This window comes from Aotus nancymaae, unplaced genomic scaffold (genome assembly GCF_030222135.1).
Source record: "Aotus nancymaae isolate 86718 unplaced genomic scaffold, 86718_ANA_hifiasm-v0.15.2.pri h1tg000006l, whole genome shotgun sequence".
Taxonomy (NCBI): domain Eukaryota; kingdom Metazoa; phylum Chordata; class Mammalia; order Primates; family Aotidae; genus Aotus; species Aotus nancymaae.
The window spans coordinates 67,357,350-67,381,806 of record NW_026988417.1 but is presented as its reverse complement, the minus strand read 5'-3'; the positions used below and the strand labels follow the sequence as shown (position 1 = coordinate 67,381,806).

At 35.4% G+C, this 24,457-nt stretch overlaps 1 protein-coding gene across 6 annotated transcripts in view; it reads right to left on the bottom strand.

Moving 5' to 3' along the window:
- The window catches only part of MTHFD2L (methylenetetrahydrofolate dehydrogenase (NADP+ dependent) 2 like), a 138,133-nt gene that overhangs the window by 45,128 nt on the left and 68,548 nt on the right, over positions 1–24,457 (bottom strand). The gene's annotated exons all lie outside the window — the stretch shown is intronic.

The window sequence follows — 24,457 nt, the reverse complement described above, 5'->3', positions numbered from 1 at the left end:
GTGACTGTAGTCCTAGCTACTCAGGAGGCTAAGGGAGGAAAGAGATACTATCTTATTCCAGATAGAATGACTATTATTAAAAAGTTAAAAGACAATAGATGCTGGTAAGGCTGGGGAAAATGAACACTTATGCACTGTTGGTGGGAATGTAAATTAGTTTAGTCACTGTGGAAAGCAGCTTGGAGATTTCTCAAATAACTTAAAACAGAAACAGAACTACCATTTGACCCAGCAATCCCATTACTGGGTATATATCCAAAAGGTAATAAATCATTCTAGCAAAAACATGCATACACTCATATGTTCATTGCAGCACTCTTTACAGCAGCAGACATGGAATCAACCTAGGGCACCTAGGTTGACTTTAACAGTGGAATAGGTAAATAAAACATACTACATGTACACCATGGAATGATACACAGCCATAAAAAAGAATGAAACAATGTCCTTTGCAGCAACATGGATGGAGCTGCAGGCCATTATCTTAAGTGAATCAACTCAAGAACAGAAAACCAAATACCACATGTTCTCATTTATTAATAAAAGGGGGAGCTAAACATTAAGTAAACACGAACTTAAACATGGCAACAGTAGATACTGGGGACTACTAGAAGTGGAAGAGAGGGAGGGGAACAAGGCCTGAGAAAATAATTACTGATACTACACGCAGTACCTGGCTGATGGAATCATTTCAACTCCAAACCTCTGCATCATATAATACACCCATGTAAAAAACCTGCACATGTATCCCCAGAATCTAAAAGTTAAAAATTATTTAAAAAAGGAACTTACTATTTAAAAAAAATATTTTTCTGACTTTTATAGTTCCTTTGCTCTTTCTACCCTTTTTGCTATCTTCCTCTGTGATTAATTATTTGTAGTATTATGCATTGATTCCTTTATCCTTTGTGTATCTACTTACTACAGGTTTGTTTCCTTGTGGTTACCGTGAAGCTTACATAAAATATCTTACAGTTACAACTGTGTATTTAAGCTGATAACAGCTTAACTTAGGCTGTATACAAAACTTCTATGCTTTAACTTCTCTTTCCCCCACATTTTATGTTATTGATGTCACAATTTACACCTTTTTATACTGTATACCCAATAACTAATTCTTTTTTTTTTTTTTTTTGAGATGGAGTTTTGCTCTTGTTTTTCAGGCTGGAGTGCAATGGTGTGATCTCGGCTCACTGCAACCTCCTCCGTCTCCCAGGTTCAGGCAATTCTCCTGTGTCAGCCTCCTGAGTAGCTGGGATTACAGATGCCTGACACCATGCCTGGCTAATTTTCGTATTTTTACTTGAGATGGGGTTCCACCATGTTAGTCAGACTGGTCTCGAACTCCTGACCCTCAGGTGATCTGCCAACCTTGGCCTCCCAAAGTGCTGGGATTACAGTCGTGAGCCACCAGGCCTGGGCCATTAATTCTTCTAGCTATAGTTACTTTTACTTTTTAAATACCTTTCTCTTTTAATCTTCATACTAGAGTTAAAAGTGATTTATACACCACTAGTAGTATTAGAGTATTTTGAACTTGACTATTCTCTTACCTTTACAATGAGTTTCGTACCTGATTTTATGTTCTTAGTATACTTTCATTTTAACTTGAAGAACTCAATTTAGCATTTCTTTTACATAATGAACTCCCTCACCAATTTCTTTTTGAGTTGGGGGAGTTTTCTCCTTCTTTTATTGTTTAAGGACAGTTTTGCTGAATATATTATACTTAGTTGATAATTTTGTTTATTTTTATTTAGCACTTTGAATATATCATAGCACTCTCTTGGCCTGCAACGTTTGCTGAGAAATCTACTGCTGAGAAATCTTATGGGGGTTCTCTTGTTTAGGATGATTCACTTTTGTTTTGTTGCTTTCAAGTTTTTTTTTTTTATTATTTGATATTTGAAAATTTTATTTTAATGTGTTTTGGTATAGATTTCTTCTGGTTCAATCTATTTGGAGGTTTTTAGGGCTTCAGGAAGCTGAATGCCAATTTTCTTCTGCAGACTTAAAAATTTTGTGGCCAATGTTTCTCTTTATGTTTAATTTATTTGAGGTTCTTTGGGATTCATGGATCTTGATGTTCATTTCCCTCTGCAGCTTTTGGAAGTTTTCATTAATATTTCTTTAAATAAGCTTTCTGCCCACATTTCATTCTCTGTTTGTGCTAGTATGCCTATTTTCCTCACCCTCAGGTTTTCTGTTTGTCAGGTTTTGTTGTTTGTCCTTGTCTTTGTTAAGTGCCTATGTTGTTATATCCCCCAAGATATCTCATCCTACAGGATCCTGGTCTCTTGCAGCAAGTTTGCGATGGCCTTAGCCAAAGCTCCAGTAATGATCTGGTACAGAACAGGCCTTGCAGTCATGGCTGTCATTCTTCAAAGATTCATTTCCATACTTGTTCTTGCGTAGCTTTAGACTCCCATAACTGTACAAAATTTGCTGCAGGAGCCCCAAGCTATATGGCAGAAAATGTTGCTATTCCAAGCAGCCAAGAGTAGGGAAAGAGGTGGCATCTTTCCCAGAACCCAGCTCCATACAAGTTATGCAGACATGGCTCTGAGCTATATGCACAACTTGTGTGCCTATAAAGAATGCCTTTTCCAAGCATTCACCTGGGTCCCATCACTCACCATGCCTGTGTACTAACTTCACAGCTGCAGGGTGTTCTCAACTCATTTGTTCCCACTGCTTTTAATTAAGATGACATCCTTATTCTAGTCTATAGAGACTTCTCTTTCTTGTTTTCAAGAACAGCTATGTTTATTAACTTTAAAAATAGTTTACTCTTACGTCTGAGTTTGAGTATGGAATGGAGTATGTTTCAATATGTACTCAATTGCTATTATTGACCAGAAAACCATAAAAATAATTTCTTTACACATAATGTCCTATATTATTTATCATATAATATATGTAGTATGGATAACATGCAATATATATCACAATATGTGTAGATATATTATTTCCCCATATACAGAATCATATCCAGTGGAATGATAGGTTTTAAAGTTAATAGACTTTAAAAGGAGAATAATTGCCTTTCAATAAATCCAACACTGGCAGTTTCTCTCCAGCATTTGATCAAATCACAGTTTCTCTGGTTGATACCAGATGTAGCTGGCTTAGGTTTAGAGGCCATACTGAATGAAAAGTAGATTGTATCTTTCATCTCTAGACTCATACACAATGCAGCATGAACTTTTAATTCTGGGAGGCATGCAGGAACTAAGACAGACTGAAGGATTAGCATATTTATATTTCCCATCTCGTGTTTAATCCTGAACATAACCTAATTAAGCAGAATGTCAGATAACATAGCCTGTATTATTTAAATTACTATTTCTAGCTCTTTGCTTTTCAATTTTGCTATTGCTTTAAAACTTTATCTAGGTTAAGTACAAGTACTATGCAACTCATCTTATCATGTTTTAGACATATTAAAGATCTCTGCTCCATTTGAAAGTAACTATTTGAGCATTTACCATGAAATAGCAACAGGCAATGATTTCAACATTAGGGAAGATAGCATGGACAATGGTAAATAGCAGCTTAAGAATTTAAGCACTTCCCCAAAATACCTCACCTACACTCAGGAATGTGCTCTCTTACCTAACACTTTCCAAATCATTACTAATCAACCCAAATCAAAGCCAAGCAATACAAAATCAACAACAAAACCCACAGCAAATTTTAAACAGCAAGAGAACTGGACTAGAATTTAGAAATTCTTAGTTCTAGTGCTAGGAACACAGCAACTAGGAGTATGATGTAGGATTAGTTATATGACTCTGGGAATTATATATAACATCAGAGTTATAGATACCTGACTCATGAGAATACTTCAAATATGAAAATTTCATAGAATATTCACTAACTATTCACAATATATAATATTCTTATCTATTTGTCTATTCATCTGTCTAACAAGCACTTACTGCTGGTTTATTATGCAAAGCTTTGTCTGCTACTGGAAATTTAGAAATTGAGAAAATTACATAGTCTGCTTTAGGAACTCATCACAAAAGAGAGTCAGATAGCTGTAATAGAATATGGGATTATGATATAGAAGTGCCCAGGGTGTGGAGGAAATGAACCACAATGGGGTTAGGGAGGGGGACACTCATCCTGGCTTGTGGCAGTCAGGGCATGTTTTTCGGCCATGTTTGTGGCAGTGAGGGCACGTGCTAATTCCTGAGAGTTATAAGTACATCAGGTGAATGAGATGAAAAAACTACTCCAAACGGAAGAATCTAACTATGCAAAACAGCATGGAACTTCAATAAACTTGTAAAGATTTAGGAAACTGAAAAGAGATAGTGTATAGGTTGTATGTTGAAGACAATGGTTGGTGATGAAGCTGGAGTACAAACATAACCACTAAATGATATAAAACATTTCATTCACAACAGGTACTTAGGAGAAGAGAAAGGCTGATTCATGTGCAAATGACTACATTACCGTTCAGGTACATCCTGTATTTACAAGAGACTTGGTTTCTCTATTGAAAATGTCAAGAACTGCAAGTTTTGCATTACACTGAATTCTTGTAAAAAACCATAACTGAGTGTATCTAATGATCTGGAGAAATGAACATGACTGAAATCCAAATAGATAGGCTTAACCCACTTTACTATTTATTGTTAGAGGAGAGATGAGTCTGTGTAGATCTTAGTGTTCATTAGTCAGATTAGACTCGATTCCAGGCTTCTATGGAGTCAGTATGAAGTTGTGGAGATGGAGAAGCCATAAATAATTTCCCTAAAATTCTGTGATATGTTGGTGCAACTCTGAGAGGGAATACCATGAGGAAGAAGCATTTTTCCCATTTTGCCACAGAACTCCAGGCAGCTCCACCTAAATGGCTTCAGCATATCTAGAATGGAGTATGCACTTGGGAGACTGTGTCTGGCTGCAGTGGCAGCTGTTCTTAGCAAGAACAGTAGAACCTCATCTCAACACATACACACAGATGTATGCTGTGTGGAAACAGTTATGAAGAGGTTGAAGCAAGAGAAGAGAACATCATGTAATACCTGACTGGATTTGCTGAGTATAAAAACCTATCAGAAACTCTCAAAAATTTCATTAGCAAAGGTACAAGGCATAATTAAGAGCAACGGCACACAGAACCTTTAAAGTGTTAGCACTATCCAGGAAACAGTAGGACAATATCCAGATAGAAAAATATTTCCATTATTTCAATAGAAATTTGCTGAATAGCTACTATCTGCTAGGTACTATAGTAGGTATGAGGGATAAAACTATGAAAACGGCACCCAAAAATTCCTTCCCTAATGGAGTATACATTTTCATAGGGAAGATGGCCAGTAACCAAATAAATAAATAGATACATAATGCAATGCTGGGTAATAATAAATATTAGGAAAAAAAAGACTGCTATTTTTAAAAAGGCCTCTCTACACATATACCATTTAAACAGAGACATGAATTAAATTAGAGAGTGTGATTACGAAAGTTAGTAATTTTTAAACTTTTTGGTTTCAGAACTCCTTTATGTTCTTAAAAATTATTGAAAATCCAATAATTATATCTAATGATACTATCATATAATTACTTAGTGACTTATACTTAATGATATAATATAAGCAATTAAATTTGATGAATTATTTAAATATTTATTTATTTTGAAAAACCGTAAATCTATTACATGTTAAATAACACATTTCAATTAACTATTCCAAAATTTTTTTAAAAATGAGAAAAAAGGCACTGTCTAAAAATTTTTCAAATCTGTAGGGTCCGACATAACAAAGACAGCTGGATTCTCAAATCTTCTATATTTAGTTTCACATACATATGTATCTGGAAAAGGCAGGAGTGTTTTAATAGCCTTTTATGATAATTGTAGATATCTTTCTTTGATTCTATACCAAAATTTGACAAGTGATAAATTCTTAAAGGTTAATTACAATGTAGAATTTGAAGCCACTTCAATGAATTCTGTAATATTCATACTCCATACTCTGTAATGCTAAAATAATCTATTGATCTATCTTGCATTTTGAATGGATTCGATGACATTATGTATTGCTTATTTGGAAAATAGCACTTCATTGAGTTTTGTGGATATTCCACGTTGCCACATATCATTATACAATATAAAATTACATTCATTAATATCACTATTGATCTTATGAGGAAAAAAAACATTAAGTATTGGAAAGCTGTCAAGCTCACAGCGGGGATACTGCTTTTGCTTGAAATCAAACTTTAGCCTAGCACAGAGGGTTAATATAAGTTCACTAAAACTTGCCTGGATGCCTTTGGCACCTATTAGTAGACTTTGCTTTTATAACTTCCTTCCCACTGACAAAAGCAGATGATTTGGCACTCTGACCCACTTCCTGCAAAGCCAATTGATGGTTCTATCTCTATCCCAAAGCAGAGACTACCCACTTATCTATCTTTCTGATCTGAGGATTATACCACTTTCCAAAAGAGAAGAAAGACTGTGGGGATGAATGAATAAATGAATAGATGGTTCTATCTCTACCCCCAAGCGAAGACTACCCACTCATCTATCTTTCTGATCTAAGGATTATACCACTTCCCAGAAGACTGGAAGGACTGTGGTAATGAATGTAACAAATGACTTCATTCTTCATTTGAGATCCCACCCCCTACAAACAGGAAGTGGCATTTTCTCCCACAGGCCCAACCTTAAACATATAATAATCACGTAACAATAGTAGGAACAAATAGTAACAAGAGGTTGTTCTGTCACACCTATCAACAGACTGAGCAGTGTTATTTATAATTATGATCCTCCACAAAGCATAAAAACAACAGTGTTTTGGACAAAATCTCACAGAGTCCACTGTAATAGGTGAGGTCCATGTACAAGCCAAAATCAGGAAAGAACAGGTGCTTTAAGAGAATAAAAAAGCTCTCTTTACTCCTCGAGATTTAATGCATGGCTCTGTTACCTTGCCTACAAGCTTTGTTTTGGGAGAATTTATAGTTGCTTATGATACAGTTGTGATGCAAGGAGCAAAAATAAATAAATAAAACACATTTCTATTCATTTAGCAATATGGAAAACATGCAGGGAAAGAAACTCTGAACAGGCTTGAGATGAAATCTTGCAAATCAAAGGAAGAATTTTTTTAAAGTAAAAAAAGTTTATTAAAATCAAACCAATAAAACATCAAAATAAAACAAATATTTGTTTTTAAAAATCAGCAAAATCCACAAATATGGATTGGAGAAAGCTTCAAGACTTTTCTTCAAATATGTCAAGGGTCTTCAAGGCAGAGTTTTTATGCTACCATAACAATCCCACCCCATTTAGCCTAATAGGAATGTGATGAGACAGTACCCTCACATGTGGGAGTACAAAGATAACCCGCAGAGTTCCTGTCCTCAGGGAGCTCGGAACACACTATTTGGGAGATGACTGGCATAATGAAATTCGATGTGATAAAAAATATATCAGATTTATACATAGTTAAAACCAGTAAAAGAAAAGAAAACTACTAAAGTCTTTCCTGCTTATTAATAATAAACCCTTAAAAAGCATATGGTAGCTAAAAGACTACATCCTCTGGGAGGCCTTCTGTGCCACAGCAATCATAACACTAGACCAAGTCTCCTCCTATAGGTACCTATGGCATCCTGCACCTCTCTCTCTCACCAATTTTCAAATTTTGCCATTACATTTATTTGTTGTTACTTGATTAGTGTCTATTAGAATAGACTGTAAGCTCCATTTTAAAATACGAATGTGAAATGTTATACATTAGGAGAGAGTTATAGAATTGTAACTAGAACTCTGCAAACTTTTTCCAAATTTAAACACATGTTGGTTTTTTGTTTTCTTTATATATGCGTTTTTGGTTCTATTAAAAAGTATTGCCAAGAAAAAGAGACATGTGACTGACATAACTATAAATTCCTAAGCGACAGCTACCTAAGCCTGATGCCCGCTCTTTCAAATATGTTAACTCTTACACTTAATATAAAGCAAATAAACAAGGAAAATTAAAAGCACATCCCACTGCCCAAAATCATGGCAGCAATAGCCAAAAACAGAATAACAAATAAATATCAGGAGCTTTAGAGTAAGACAGGTTTGGTTTCCAATCCTAGTTTAGTTACTTTGTTATATGACCATGAGCAAATCAATTCACTTTAAGCCTCAACTTTTTCATCTGTATTATAGAAATAATAACCTTACTGACCTAAGGGTATTGTAAGATTTAAATAAGATAATGTTTCAGAAATGCTCAATAAATATTAGTCATTATTGCAATAATAAACATTATGAACACTAATATTTAAATAAATGATGACAAGCCTATACTAATTCTATTTGAATATAGAGTAATCTTTGAGTAGATTACATTAAAATCTGTTTGCTACCAACCACTAAGTTTTTAAAAATAATGTACCATGATACTCAGAAATGACAATGTTTTAATTATTTAAGCATACAGAAAAGATTAAAAAATGTCCCTATATATGCTTTTTTTGATCATTTTTGTAGTCTGTTTTTATTTTATTCTTTTACTAATTTACTATATGATTTAATTAAATTATCATTTTTTTTGGTAATTATAGAGTCAACATGCCATTGTAGGAAATAATACAAGATACTATACAATGGTAATATCTTGCCAAACTATAAGACAATATTACACCCAGGACATTGACATTGATATAGTTAAGATATAGAACATTTCCATCATCACAAGGGTCCCTCATGTTGCTTTATTAAAGCCACATCAGTTCCCTCCCAATCATGTTGTCCTTGACTCCTGGAAACCACTAATTTTGTCACTTTCAAGAATGCTATATAAATGGAATAATATATTATATTGAACATAGAACACGTGAGATTGGCTTTGTCACTTCACAATTTGCTGGAAATTCATTCAGGGTGCTGTGTGTATCAATGTTCATTCCTTTTCACTGCTGAGGAGTACTACATGAATGGATATATATGTATACATGCTTTTTTTTTTTTTTTTAGCAATGTCAAGAAACTAAATAAGACAAATTTAAAACTAAATAGGTTTTTCTAAAATACTTATATAGTACTGGGTGTGGTGGTTCATGTCTGTAATCTCAGACTTATGGAAGCTGAGGCAGGCAGATCGCTTCAGCTCAGGAGTTGGAGACCACCTGGGCAAAATGGTGAAATCCCATCTCTACAAAAAATATAAAAATTAGCTGGCATGGTGGTGTGCACCTTGTAGTCCCAGCTACTCGGGAGGCTGAGATGGGAGGATCATTTGAGCCCAGGAGGTCAAGGCTGCAGTGGGCCATGATTGTGTCACTGCACTCCAGCCTGAGAAACCGAGAGAGACCCTATAAATAAAAATATATAAATTAAATAATGATGTTGGGGAAAAATGGATCTGCACCTATTTATTACAAAACATGCTACAGTTAAAATCTAGATTTGTCCTTGGCAGACCATAATATTGTAGAACAAGTTATTAATGTCATCTGGATAACTCTACAGGATTGAAGAAAGAGTTCAGCAATAAGGAATGTTCAAGGCAGAGAAGAGTAGGAGACGTTTCGTAACGGTAAAAGTCAGGGACTCAAGTGAGAGCAGGCAGAGGGATCCCTTTTCTATCTCTTTCCCTCATATTCTTGCCCCATTCCTCTCTCTTGGTGCTAATTAAGTACTAGATGACTTATTTCTATTACATATACGGAAATAAATTTGAAAGCCGAAATTATCCTCTATTTTAGTATCCTCAGGGCTTCCAGTTCCTCGTATCTTTTTTAAAAAAGCTTTATTGAGATATAATTCACATACTACATGATTCATCCATTTAATTCATATTTCTTCTTTTGTTTCGAGAAAAGGCAACTAATTAAATGTGTTTGGTACTTTGTAGGAAACTAGCCATTTCAGTTTAGTTCATCATTTCCATGTTCTTCTATAATTAAAAAGTTAACAGCTTCAGAAAACAACATGACAGCAGGTAGAATCTTGCCAGTGACTGGAAATGAATCATTTCAATATTCTTTATTTTGCTTTATAATTATGAAATCAATACATTTTAGAAAATTAACTTAGAGAATTTAGAAAACGATAAAAAGGAATCTATATTTATCTATCAGTTAGAGACAACTTCTAGTTGTATTTTTTAATTCTATCTTTGTTTTCTGCTTGTGAGTATGTATGCATGAGTGTGTGGGTCATATCTCTTTCTACAATGAATATAATTGAACACAAATGTTTTTAAAATTATAATTTAATTGGATCTATAGGGTTAATATAGATATACACCATCATCCATCACCCATTTAATGTTCCATCTTTGTTGAATGTTTAGAGTGTTTCCACTTTTTGCTATCATAAATAAATTTATAACAAATATCTTTGTATATTATCTCTGTAAGCCTCAATATAATTCTCTTTAGGATAAATTCCTAAATTTTGGGAACTGAGATAATGTTTGCTAACAAGCTTGCCTCCCAAAAAAATTTTAAAAATTATTTATTTGTATTTGGAGAAATTTACTTATGTTTACTATCTAATCCAGTAGCTAGGCTGCAGTAAAACTAATGCCATTTTCAGAGTTCTTTCCAAACAGTTCAAAACCCTTTGCAGAACTCGCATTAAAACGTCATAAAATTTATCATTAAGTAGAGGAGGGGGAACCCCTTCAAATTTTTTTTTTTTAATTCAAAGAAGTAAATTTAGGGGTGGTCTCTTAGTGACCTACAATAAGGTATGTTACTCTTAGTACACATAAAGGGGTCCTCACTCCTTCTGATACGGTGCCCCACATTATTTTTAGGAGTATCATGAGCAACTACCATGGGAAGGATGTATATGGTAATGTGGATTTGGGGGTATATGTGTATGTGTATTTTAAGAGACAAGGAATCTTTCTGATGTTTGTTAAAAAATATATAAGCAGGAATTATGAAACACATAATAGAAACTCAAAAAAAATTATTGCAATGCACTTGCCCTTTTATTTACAATGTAATATCTGATTTCTATATTATTATCTTCATTTGAAAGGCACATATTAATAAAATACTGAGTGAATTGCCTGCAATCTGCACACTCATTGAAGAACTATTCGTTATTTGAATTTGTTCCAACTGCAGTCATAAAGCCCACACTTCTGCACAGTACTCATTAATTCTTGGGCTTTGTAACAAAGGTAAGTCATTTTTAAAATAAGCAATTATTAATTGAACAAATAAATATGGAGGAAATGCACTTCGGTAAAAGAGCCAGAAGCCTTTTTCTAACTACATAAATGAGAAAATGAAAAGACTTTCATAGAAAGTTGCCTTAGAAGGCACCACAGACATATACCAATACAAATTCCTTTCTTCTCACTGCTCTCCTTCAGAACCAAAGCCACACCTAAAGCAGATGGCCAGGTGCTCTGTCAGAGTCTCCACAGTACATTTCAAACACCACCTCTGTATGGATTATTACATAAGCACTGACATGGAACATTTTGATCCCTATAGTTTTTAAACAATTTACAATTTTCCTAGATATTAATTAGATATGCTGATGCTATTAAAATGACACAACTAATAATGACTGTAGATCTACTAGAACTGTTTCACTTTCTGCCAGTCAACACATGTCTGGAACAGTCATTCAGCAATCCTATGCTCTGAATACACCATTGGAATAGTGACTTCACCTACAGAAAGGCTTATATATCTACCCACACTAGAAAGGAAAGCAATGGTATTTTCTAGTTTGTTCATTGAAGACAGTAATTTCTCAGTTGTTTCGCTGCCTCTTCTCTACCTTTCTTTGAACTCTGCAGGTGTAAGCTCTGAGTCAGTGGTGCTGATGCAATGTCATACTACGCTTTCATGAAGTAACACAGCCCCAAACAAGGTATGAAAGAGAATCTAAGGCTGAATGAGTCCTGAAAAGATCATCTTCCCCTATGAAGACCTTCCTTACCTTCTAGGAAACAAATTTAAACCAAGACCAAGATAAGCACTTGACTTTTTTTTTTTTAGACAGTCTCACTTTGTTTACCCAGGCAGGAGTGCAGTGATGCAATCTTGGCTCACTGCAACCTCTGTCTCCCAAGTTCAAGCGATTCTCGTGCCTCAGCCTCTCAAGTAGCTGAGATTACAGGTATGCACCACCACACCTGAGAAACATTTTGTATTTTTAGTAGAGACTGGGTTTCACGATGTTGGTCAGGCTGGTCTTGAACTCCTGACCTCAAATGATCTGCCCATCTCACCCTCCCAAAGTGTTGGGATTATAGGCTTGAGCCACTGCACCTGACTGGGTAAGCACTTGACTTCTAAAGAAAGGAATTCATTCATTGAACAGTGAGTTTTCTAGTCCTAAAGGCAAGGTTCTTCAGTAAGTACAAGAAACACAAATATAAATAAGACATGGTCCTTCCTGGCTGCTGGAGGTCACAGTACAGTGGATTTCATTCCAGTGCTGTCCCACTATAATTCCTACTATTCCCTCCTCATCACATATGTCATGTAGGTCCTTTCTTTGTATTTCCATTCTCTTTCTCCTCTTTATTATTTTGGTATACATCACAATATGATTTTGAAAGAGAATTTACACTTTATATGAAAGCACATGTCATCCCATGTTAGTACAAGGTATTTAAAATTTACAAATTGTAAAGGCATATTTTATTCCTGACATGGGTGTTATTAAATGACTTTTTTTACAACTATAAAGTACAACTTTGTATAATCCCATACAAAGTAAGGTTTATTTAAAAAAAATAAATAAATACATGCCTGTAATCCCAGCACTTTGGGAGGCCGAGGTGGGCAGATCATTAGGTCAGGAGTTCAAGACCAGTCTGGCCAGTATAGTAAAACCCCATCTCTACTAAAAATACAAAAAAAAAAAAAACTAGCTGGGTATGGTGGTGTATGCCTGTAGTCCCAGCTACTCAGGAGGCTGAGACAGGAGAATTGCTTGAACTCAGGAAGCAGGGTTTGCAGTGAGCAGAGATTGGGCAATAGAAGGAGACTCCATCTCAAAAAATAATTAAAAAATAAAATTTTAAAAATAAAGCTAAGAAGAGATAAATCCATTGAGAGTATGGTGGGGAAAAATGCCTTATACCTCATCTTCAGTGTAGTCCAGATAGCATTTATCGGAGTCTCTTGATGAAGTGAGTGATAATACTCAAGGGACATATCCAAAAAGGCACAAACTTAAAGTATGATTTTCAATCATATAGTGACACAAGCTTTCAATCCATACTAGCAATGTAGACCCTGGTGTGTCATAAGTTGCCTTGATCAGAGCCTCAGAAAAGTTGAATGGACACCACAGGTGTGAAGGAATAAAGGACAAGGTGAGACGATAGAGAATAGACTGGATGGCTAGAAAAAACTAGCATGTACATGTAGAACTTTCACTTTCAGGTCCTAGTTTTTGAAGAAGAAGAGTGAATATCATTCCCCACAAAACCCTAGAAGAAAACCTAGGCAGTACCATTCAGGACATAGGCATGGGAACGAACTTCATGACTAAAACACCAAAAGCAATGGCAACAAAAGCCAAAATAAACAAATGGGATCTAATTAAACTAAAGAGCTTCTGTACAGCAAAAGAAACTATCATTAGAGTGAACTGGCAACCAACAGAATGGGAAAAAATTTTTGCAGTTTACCCATCTGATAAAGGGCTAATATCCAGAATCTACAAAGAAATTAAACAAATTTACAAAAAAAAAAAAAAAGACAAATAACCCCATCAAAAAGTGGGCAAAAGATATGAACCAACACTTCTTCAAAAGAAGACATTTATACAGCCAACAAACATGAAAAAATGCTCATCGTCACTGGTCATTAGAGAAATGCAAATGGTATCACATTGAGATACCACCTCATGCCAGTTAGAATGGCGATCATTAAAAAATCAGGAGAGAACAGATGCTAGAGAGGATGTGGAGAAATAGGAACACTTTTACACCATTGGTCGGAGTGTAAATTAGTTCAACCATTGTGGAAGACAGTGTGGCAATTCCTCAAGGATCTAGAAATAGAAATACCATTAGAACCAGCAATCCTATTACTGGCTATATACCCAAAGGATTATAAATCATTCTATTATAAAGACACATGCACACATATGTTTATTGTGGCAGTGTTCACAATAGTGAAGACTTGGAACCAACACAAATGCCCATCAATGATAGACTGGATAAAGAAAATGTGGCACATATAGGCCATGGAATACTATGCAGCCATAACAAAGGATGAGTTCATGTCCTTTGCAGGGACATGAATGAAGCTGGAAACCATCATCCTCAGCAAACTGACACGGGAACAGAAAACCAAACACTGCATTTTCTCACTCATAAGTGGGTGTTGAACAATGAGAACGCATGGACACAGGGAGGGGAATATAACACACTGGGGCCTGTCGGGGCATGGGGAGCTAGGGGAGGTAAAACGGGGTTGGGGGATAATGGAGGGATAGCATCAGGAGAAATACCTAATGTAGATGACGGGGTGATGGATGCAGCAAACCACCATGGCATGTGTATACCTATGTAACAAACCTGCACGTTCTGCACATGTACCCCAGAACTTAAAGTATAATTAAAAAATAAATAAAAATACTAAAAAAAGAAGAGAAAAGCTTCTAAAAGTTAAAAAAAAAATGAGTAAATAAGTTAATAGATGTTTCAAGCAAAATTTAGGTAACCTGGTTTGGAAACCAAATAGGCCATAAGGAATTGAGAAAACAATTTGTTTCTGTTTTAGAAAGCATTAAAATAATTAAATAATGGACATGAGAAATCTAGAGTTACTGAAACCAGGCTGTTGGTCACCAATAAAAGTACTGTGAAGATACATTAGGCTGTAAGCAATAAAGCTGTAACAGTCAGTTCAAGTTGGTAACCTGGACATGTCAGATAATGGAAATTAACTGAGAATTGGATGGTTACAATAAATCCACTATGCAAAGACTGCAAATGCAAGCATAAACAAAAAATTCAGCCTGCTGGAAACATTTTTAAAGAAGTTTACATTATATTAAAGAAGTTTACATTTAGTCTTTTACATGTAAAAGATTAAACGTTTATGAAGTAAGTCTATCATATTTTTAGGACATAATTTTGTCTCCACTATATGGTACATTTTGGTTTATAAATATCTTCACTTATGTTACTCAAACAATGCTTTAAAGCTGATAAAGGTTGGGGTTACAAGGGAACAACAGGTATGAAACAAAGCTTCATAAAAATACGTTTTTCTTATACAATCAATTAAAGTAAATGCTGGAATAAGAATAGGCTATCTTCCATTGGCACTAGTTTCACAGAGGCAAGAAGGCAATGTTATAGCAACCCTATCAACCAACACACTTCAAATATGTCAGAATAGAACTCTTCAGTCCATGCACTATAAACAGACTTATCCTGGATGGTTTTATCCATGCCTTCGTGTCCACTACTGTTGATACTAATGACTTCCAAAATTGTCACTCCAGAACAGCTCTCTCTTCCAAACCCCAACCCCACATATCTCAACCCTCTACTGGGCTTTTCCACCTGAATATAACACCCAGTGTCACCAACTCAACATGTTCACATTGCATTAATTAACTCCTCCCACCCGCTTATCTTTACTTTTCCTAAACCTTTTTCCTTTCTATATGCCCTTCCTTGTTAACAGTATTACCATATACTTAGTCTCTAAAGCCATTAAGTCTTTCTGGTCTACTTCCTGTTTTTCCTTCTCACTTTCATCTACTCCTGTATTAGTTAAGAACCACATCAATGCTATTTCCAGTTTCATATCTGCTGAGAGGCTATCCAAGTGCCCTTTCTAAAATTCAAATATGATGTTATTCTAGTGCTTCTCATTATTTAAAGGTTGCCCATGACCTATAGGATAAAATTAAAATTTCTTAATTTATTATGCTGTTTGGCCTTTCCTAAACGTTATGCTTCATTTTTCACAACTCACAGACAGGAACCTGTCATTTTGAAAGAGTAAATATTTTCTTTGCTATATGCATAAAATTTTATAGCTCTAAGCTGCCAGAATAAAATACCTTTTATTTTGCCTAGTGAATTTCTGATCATTTTGTGGGATGTAACCCAACTCATTCATTTATTCTTCAGTGTCAGAGGAACACAGCTATTACTTCCTCTCCAATGATGCTCTCTCTCTGTCTCTGTTTTTCTTTCTCAATCTATCTGTGTCTCTTACACACACACACACAGAGTCTCCTTTTCTAGACAGATAGACATATTCATATGTATACAAACATATATCTAATATTGCACTAGCAAGCTGTATTACACTAATTTGTTTGTACATCTTTCTCCTCTACCAGTCTCTGGACTTCTCAAGAGCTGAACCAAATTTATATGTATTTGTTTTTCTACTGCCTGCTATATGACCTAATATGTACCAGTGGCAAAATTAGTATTTGTTGGATGAATGAATGCGTCCAAGAAAATACATATAAACTTAAACATTACAGAACTGTTCATAATAGCAATAAATTGGAAATAACATACATATCAGCAGAAAATGGATACTCGGTCAACTGAGCATTATAGAAAGAGTGCTACATCTATTAGCATGGGCAAATTTTAAAGTTATAACATTAATCAGAACAAAGCAAGTTATGGAAATATAAAACAGGTAGATTGAAAATATGCATAATATTTATATCTGACAAATCTAGGTAATGACAATGTGTTAACATTTTTATTAACATTCTTCTTATATACTTTTAAGCATATTTAAATATCTCCTAACGTAAACCTTTTAAAGATCTGAATATAAAAATATAACAAAGTGATAATATCAAAGGCTACAGACACAACTTGAAGGGAGGAAACTCACTTCTTCCCAAGCCCATGATATACATGCATGGACTCAAGTAGAATTAAATAAAATACACATATGAGCCTTTATTTTACATCATGCTTAAATGTTCATTTATTTTGAGAATATAAGTAACTATTACTAAGAAAATAAACTTAAGACCGATATGATAAACATTATAGGTCACTTGTGCAAATAATCTAAGATGTTTACAGCTGTTTGCCACATTATTCATAAGAGTAAAACTCGGATAACTATCTAAATTTTCAACAGTCAAGAACTGAATAAATAAATGATAGTGTACCCAGAGCACACAATATTGTAGAGTCATTAGAAGACTGTCTTAGAAGAAAGCATTTAGAAAGAAACATGTGCAGAGTGTAGAGCTGCTAAATGCAAATAGTATGTACAAGGCAAAAGAACTGTTTAGCTATTTAGATATATGTATAAACATAAAACAATACAAGGCTAAACATCAAATTGTTCACCATAGTTCACCTTGGTTGGGATTAAAGGTTCTTTCCCTCCCTCTCTATTGTCCATGTTTTCTAAGTTTTTGCAGTAAAGCTGTATTACTGACACTAAGAAAAATATCAGTAGTCAAGCTGTCCTCTCATGTATTGACAAAATTCACTGCAAACCAGGGAAGCTTTGCTTACTTAGTACCTTAGGCTCTGGGCATGGGTTGTGAGGGCCAGAATAGACTGAGGTGGGAAGATGAGGTAGAAACAGAGAGAGGGAGACTGGGAGGGTGGATAAAGGTCTGAGAGGAAAAAAATCCCTTTCACCTAAGTGCTTCGACCTTCCCTATCTCCCCTCTCAAAGTCAGGTTGTTCCAAAGGAGGGAGAGGAGGCAATGAAGAATTCATCCAGGAACAACAAAACAAACATATATGAACAAGTGCTGATGTCATCCTGAGAAGTCACACATCTTAAGTATAAAAACAAAGTTTCTATAAAGTTGTCCCCACATGTATAACTTCTTAGCTTAATTTATTTATGCTTAAAATAACTACTCTGATACTATATTAGTATCAAAAGCAACCAAGAAGTATATTCTTTTAGTTATGTCAAGTTGTAGCTTAATAATCAACTGATTTATCATTTCTAAATTGTTCATTCACATGCAATTCCTAACATAGAACGCATTAACACATAACACTTATTGAATATTTGCAATATACTGGGCACTGCACTATGCTCTTTACATGGATTGGCTAGTTTGATAACGCTATAAAAAAGGTTTTTTTTTTTGAGAAGTATTAAATATTCTTTATTTGATATTACACATAAACCACATTAAAATGCCTTTCAATAAGTAAAAGACATCATTTTAGATATGGGGAAATCTACTTAGATCAGTATACTACCAAAAATATAAAGTAGACATTGCTATGAAAGGTTATTTTTAATATTATCGTTCAAATCATATCAATGAACAGATAGAGATTCACGAGATGAGGCTGAGCTCACAATTAGCAAGTCTCAGAGCTAGAATTTAAATCCTGGTATTCTTACTATAGAAAGGCCTGTGCATTTTCACCACTCTGTACCATGAAAATAATGACAACTTTTAGGAAGGAGGGAAGGAACTCTTAACTGGAGTAGCAGAGGCTAGCAAAAGAGGACAAGCTGGACAATAACAAATAAATGAAATACGAAAAGGACAACAGTAGTAGTGAAGCCATAAAATGTGCTGGCCTCACTCAGGAAGCACTCAGGGCTGTATAAGTGAGCAAGTTCCACTCCCAGGTTGCATGAGCTGTGGGGATGGTGGAGCTGTTTCCATGCCCCACCCCTTGGAATTTCTCAATGTCCTGGTTTCCTGAAAACTAGGAACCCTGTTTCAAGGAGGAGGAAATAACACCAGGGGTAAAACCCTATTGAGCTGTAGGATAATGTTTGACAGGAGTGTTTCTAAGACTTGATAATATGGTGGGAGAAGTGCTGAAGGGAAATTAGTTGGTCACTTTGTACTTTATGACAAGTATGAATATTCTGAATTACTAACTTACCCATGTATCCTGTTTCATATTATGGTATCTGATATTAAAACTGTTGCAACAGAGATTCTAGAGTTATGACTGTGAAGGTTCATTCATGGCACTGGAAGGGATGGCTTAGTGGCCAAAAATGGCAGCTTTCACTACCGCGACACTATACCCAGAATTTGACATGCAAGTGGGATTGACTCGGCAGCTCATCTCCTGAATATAGTTAGTCCCAGAGTTGACTCAGAGGGGTGGAGGGTAATGAGGACAACGTTTGCAAAAAACTTGCCTATCCTGCTGAATAATGAAGGTTCCTAGAATTTTATGACTTAGGATAGCCTACAGTTTCCTTAAAGCATGAGATACGAGACAGCCCAATGATCTCCTAACACCATCTTAGAATTGATGCCCAATTCTGGCTAGCTTTCCCTTCTTTATTAGTAGCTTGTACAAAGCTGATTTAGCCTTTCCCTAAACTGCTCCTCCCCTTTCAGTCAGTAATAGTCTCCTTACTCTTTCTTCACCTCTCCCATAATTTCTTTTTCTTTTTTTTGAGACGGATTCTTGCTCTGTTGCCCAGGTTGAAGTGCAGTGGTACAATCTAGGCTTACTGCAACCTCTGCCTTCCAGGTTCAAGCAATTCTCCTGCCTCAGCCTCCCAACTAGCTGGGATTACAGGCTCCCACTCCCACGCCTGGCTAATTTTTGTATTTTTAGTAGAGATGGGGTTTCACCATGTTGGCCAGGCTGGTCTCAAACTCCTGACCGCAGGTGATCCACCTGCCTCAGCCTCCAAAGTGCTGGCATTACAGGTGTGAGCCACTGCACCTGGCCACCTTTCCCACCATTTCTTAATCTTAACATTTATACCTAAATCAGCCAATTCATACACTTAATGACATGAACTACTCTTTCATGAATGAATACTTCACTTTTTATCACTTTATCAACTACTTTATGATGACAAGCTGGGAACATTTGGTAGTTCCCAAAAATAATGCTACACTGTAAATCAACCAACAACTAGAATAATGATTTAATCTTTTAAAAAATATATTATTTCAAATATATCTATGTATCAGTTTGAAAAAGTCGTTGTTGTAGTTATAATCTCAAAATCAACAGACCTCACATTTATTAGGCACTCACTATGTGTTAGATACTGTTCTAAGCACTTACCTAGCAAGCTTAAAAAAACAAACAAAAAAAACCTCAGGCCTTTCCATGCCACAGTCTAGTGAAGATAACAACTATAAACAGGTACTAAGTGCTATAACCATGGAACATTAAAGTACCTTGAAAACTTGTAAATTCTCCCTGTGAACTCAAAGATGTGGCTTTAAGTAGGGACTTGAAGTTTCATACTTCTAATTGCATAGTGTGACAGGGTCTGATTCTGCAGATCTGAGCTTCTGAGTCTAAATCTCAATTTTGGGGGGCAGCTTTTAAAAGGTAAGTGATATATAGTTAAGTCTGTAGGATTAGAACTGTGAGAAACTGGAGGGATGACATTAATATTAACATAAGCTAATACTATTCATGTCTCAGGATCTTCATACAAGGATTTTTCTCTTTTACTTTTTTCAAGCTCGTGTCAAGATTTCATCATCACATTCTTCATTCTCATCTCTCAGACATTATCACTATTTCTGATATATATCACACACTCCTCCTTCTTCTACTCTTTCTGAGTTCACCTGGATGAGGCTGTTTCCATATATGCTGACATTTTCATTCAGACAGTGATCCAGCCCTCCCCGTTCTGGCTACCTCTGCCATTAGATCACTACCTCCTTTTTAAATACCCACTATTTACATTTGTTTGTTTCCCACACAATGCATGATATGGTCATTTTGGTAATACTTTATTCCTATTGCCTGGTTACATGGAATTTCTTTTTATATACACTCATTATTTTTCTATAATTTACAAATATCTACATGTTTTATCCTCAACTTCTCCAGGTGATTATTAATTAACTAGAAATGTAGCAATCTTTAGTTATTTCTTATAAATTTTTAATTTTCTTCCCTTAAATTTCCCATTTGCTAAATATTTATTTCTTCAAGAAGACTGTAGAACTATATACAAATCTGTCTTCCAGCATTCAACATACTTTTGTATTTAGGAAGTGGCATTAAAGGTTAAATAAAAAAGCAAGGAACAGGACTTGTTCCCACTGTCTTTGTTTAAATATCTTCTAACTAGTAGGAGGATGGTGTATGGCCAACTTGGCTACATTTAAAGTAGCTGTTCACCTGACTGGCGCCCTCTGGTGGTAAGAGAATACCCTCAGAGGGATAGTTATGGGAGAGCCTCAACACACACCACACCTAGAGGCTTGAGTACCTGCTGGCTCCTGTCCTGTTTGTTTTATATAGGCTTGAGTCTTCCTTGTCCTTCTCTTCCTTCATTTTCCTTTTCTTTTTCCTTCCTGTCTTCTTTTTAAATATCTGTACTCAATACTGATTTAGGCCTTTACAAAGGAAGCCAGAGGATAAACTCAAGGATGACAACAGTGTTGGCTGGCATTATGGTATAAGGTTAAACTTAGTCACAAGAGAATATCAGTGTTTCTTGCAAGTGGATTGAGAGCACCTGTGTGCTATTTGTCATGATAACAAAACAAACCACGAGTAGGAAGGCATGCTGAGAGATTTTCCTCCACTATAATAAAATATTCATTCGCTATTACATTTGACAAATGGTACTTAAGAGCAACTGTCACATATTCTATATAAGTTGTTAACATTAGTTAAATAATACCTTTTAAGGATAATGTAAATTTCATTCTGCCTAAGTTTAGAAATGGACAAAGATGAGCATTCAGATTCCTCTTTACTTAACAAATTCTGAGTCTTGTGTGTGAACACAACTGTCTATAAAAAGAAGTCAGTATAATATTTATCTGTCATGAAGGTATCAGTGGCTGCAGCAGTATTTCACTTACTATTGATCTGTGGTCTGAAAAAGTTTGCTAACTCTCTCAACATCCCTGACTTCCGTCAATGCTGTTCAAAAATTTTCATTTGGTATCACCCAAATATAATTTCTCAGAAAAAAAGGAAATGTAAATGTGGTACAGTTATCTGTGTTAGCTTACTGATTTTTTTTTTTTCAGGGAAAAAAAAACATTGCTGCTTTTACTCTATGAGGAGCCAACTGCTATTCCTGGAGTCATGTATATATTCTAAATTTCAGAAAAAGGCCTACAGAAGAATCAGATATTTTATTAAATTTGATTGAAACTGTGTATACAAATATAAAACAAATTAGAGCAAAATCTAGATCCATGAAATGAAATTGCAATACCTTTTCTCTCTGTTTCTACTTTTGCACATCTAGAATCAGTTCTTGACACAACTTCAGACGTAAGGTCTGACATGTTTTTAAAGGTATGATCACTCCTTTAAAGTGTAAGTCAGATCATTTGATCTCCTGCTGTCAGCCATTCTTGGCTTATATCAAAATCTTCACCATGACCAACAACGTCCTATATAAGCTAATCCTGGCTACCTTCCCAACAACATTTCCTACTAGTATCTTCATCATTTATTAATATTTAATTAAAATCAGAGTAATATAATAAACCCTCAAATTCCTGTGTTCTGGAACACATGAAGCATGCTCTTGCCTAAGGACTTTGGTATCTGCTGTTCCCTCTGCTTGGAATGCTCTTCCTCCAGGAATGGTTCTTGATTTGTGCCTTTACTTCATACAGATCTGCTTCTGTCAGTGTCTCCATGGGAAGCAGAATCCACCCCATACAGTAATGAAATAACTTTTACAGAGATATATTCAGGGTAAGAGAAAAACAAAAGCTGTACAGCTCTTAGAGATTAGAAACTGGAGGAAGCTTGTGCCATTCCTAAGTCTGTAGGGGTAAGGGAGGAAACGATGTTACTGCAGCCCAATGAGAGCATCAGCTGTCAGAGAAAGGATGCTGAACAAAAGCTATCCATGAAGGAGGAAGCAGAAAGAGAGCAGAAGTGGAAGAGAGTAAAGAAGAAACACCATGACTTGACCTTTCTCTTCTCCTTCAGATATCCTACTGGTGCCAAACCTTGATGGGAGTCAGTGGCGAAGGAACACAGGTGAGGCCATCCTCATTAGTCAGCCTCTCAGGCCCAGACCAGGGCAAGGAAGGGCAGAGATTGGGGCTGGTGGGCAAATGGAGAATGGCTGGGACAAGGACTCTACTCAAAAGGTCACCTCCCAAGAAAGGTCTTCACCAATCAATCAATCTAAAACAGTACGCCCAAAACATTATTCCTTCAACCAATTTCATTATAGCACTTATCACTATCTGACATTATATTTTACTTTTTATTTGCTCTCTCTTCCACCAAGATGTAAGATCTACAAGGGCTGGCATTTCATCATTTGTATCCATTGCTGTATTCCTAAAATTTAAAACAGATACTGCTGCATAGGAAAGGTCCAATATTTATTGAATGCATGCATGAATTTAGTACTGTCTTTGCTATTCAAAATTACTTATGTTTAATTAAAATCAGAATATACAACAAACTCTCAAGTATCTGTAAGTGAAATATCCATACACAAGCCCCATACTCCAGCCTTTTCTATGTTCTAAAATACCTTTCTTGTCAACTTACTCTGTAAAAAAACACAAATAAATTTAAATAAATTTAATCTTATGAAATATATGTATAAACATATACATATTATGTTTCATAAAGCTTTCTTTTATATATTAAAATAGAGAATTAAAGAGTCTCATCATTGAGGGAAATACTAAAAAGCAACCTAGTACTCAGTACATAGATATTCTCTACAATGGTCCTAAATGGTAGGGAGTAAAGAAAGAATGTAATTCCTTCCCCATAGAACATATGTTCAAAATAATTACAACTGTTTACATGCATTTTAGTTATGTTTGTTTAATTTATGAAAATATTCTGATAATGTTGAAAGAAGGGATGAATTTTTGTCATCCAAAATGGAGCAAAAGCCAATAAACAATGATAAATAATGCTCTATGAAATCCCACTTAGGTTTCTATCTATTTTGCTAATTACTGTAATAATAAGGAACTTACTATCTCAAGAACTGGTGACTTTGAGGCAGCTTTTATTATTATAAAAATTTGGGCTTGATTTTTCTTGTTGTTGTTGTTAAAAAAAAAAAAAAAAAAGCTGTTGTATCTCTTTAGGTCATTCTTTCTTCCAGACCAAACATTCTCAGTTCATCAGACCAAACTTCATATGTCATATTTTTTTGAAAGATTTTCATCCTAGATGCTCTCCTTTGGACATGGTCTCGTCCAACAACTTTTCCCCTAAAGTCTCCACTTCAGAACATAATTCTTCAGCCTGGCTGTGTCTAGGGCAGCATAGTGACTATCTTTTCCCCTCAGCTGAACATTCTATGTTCCTTAATACACCTTGAATGTACAAGTTTTATTGTTCCCCACAGCTACAATGTATAATTTACCTGCACCAAATCTTTTTCTGTAAATGCTGTTAAACCACGTTTGTCAAAGCAATTAGAAAACTGCACATGGTTCTTGTGCTTCATCTGTCATCCCAAAAGCTGCTTGGGTTTTCCATAATGAAGTAACTAATGCTAACATAAGCACAATGGACTGATAAAATGATTGCCAAGAGACAGAATCCAACCA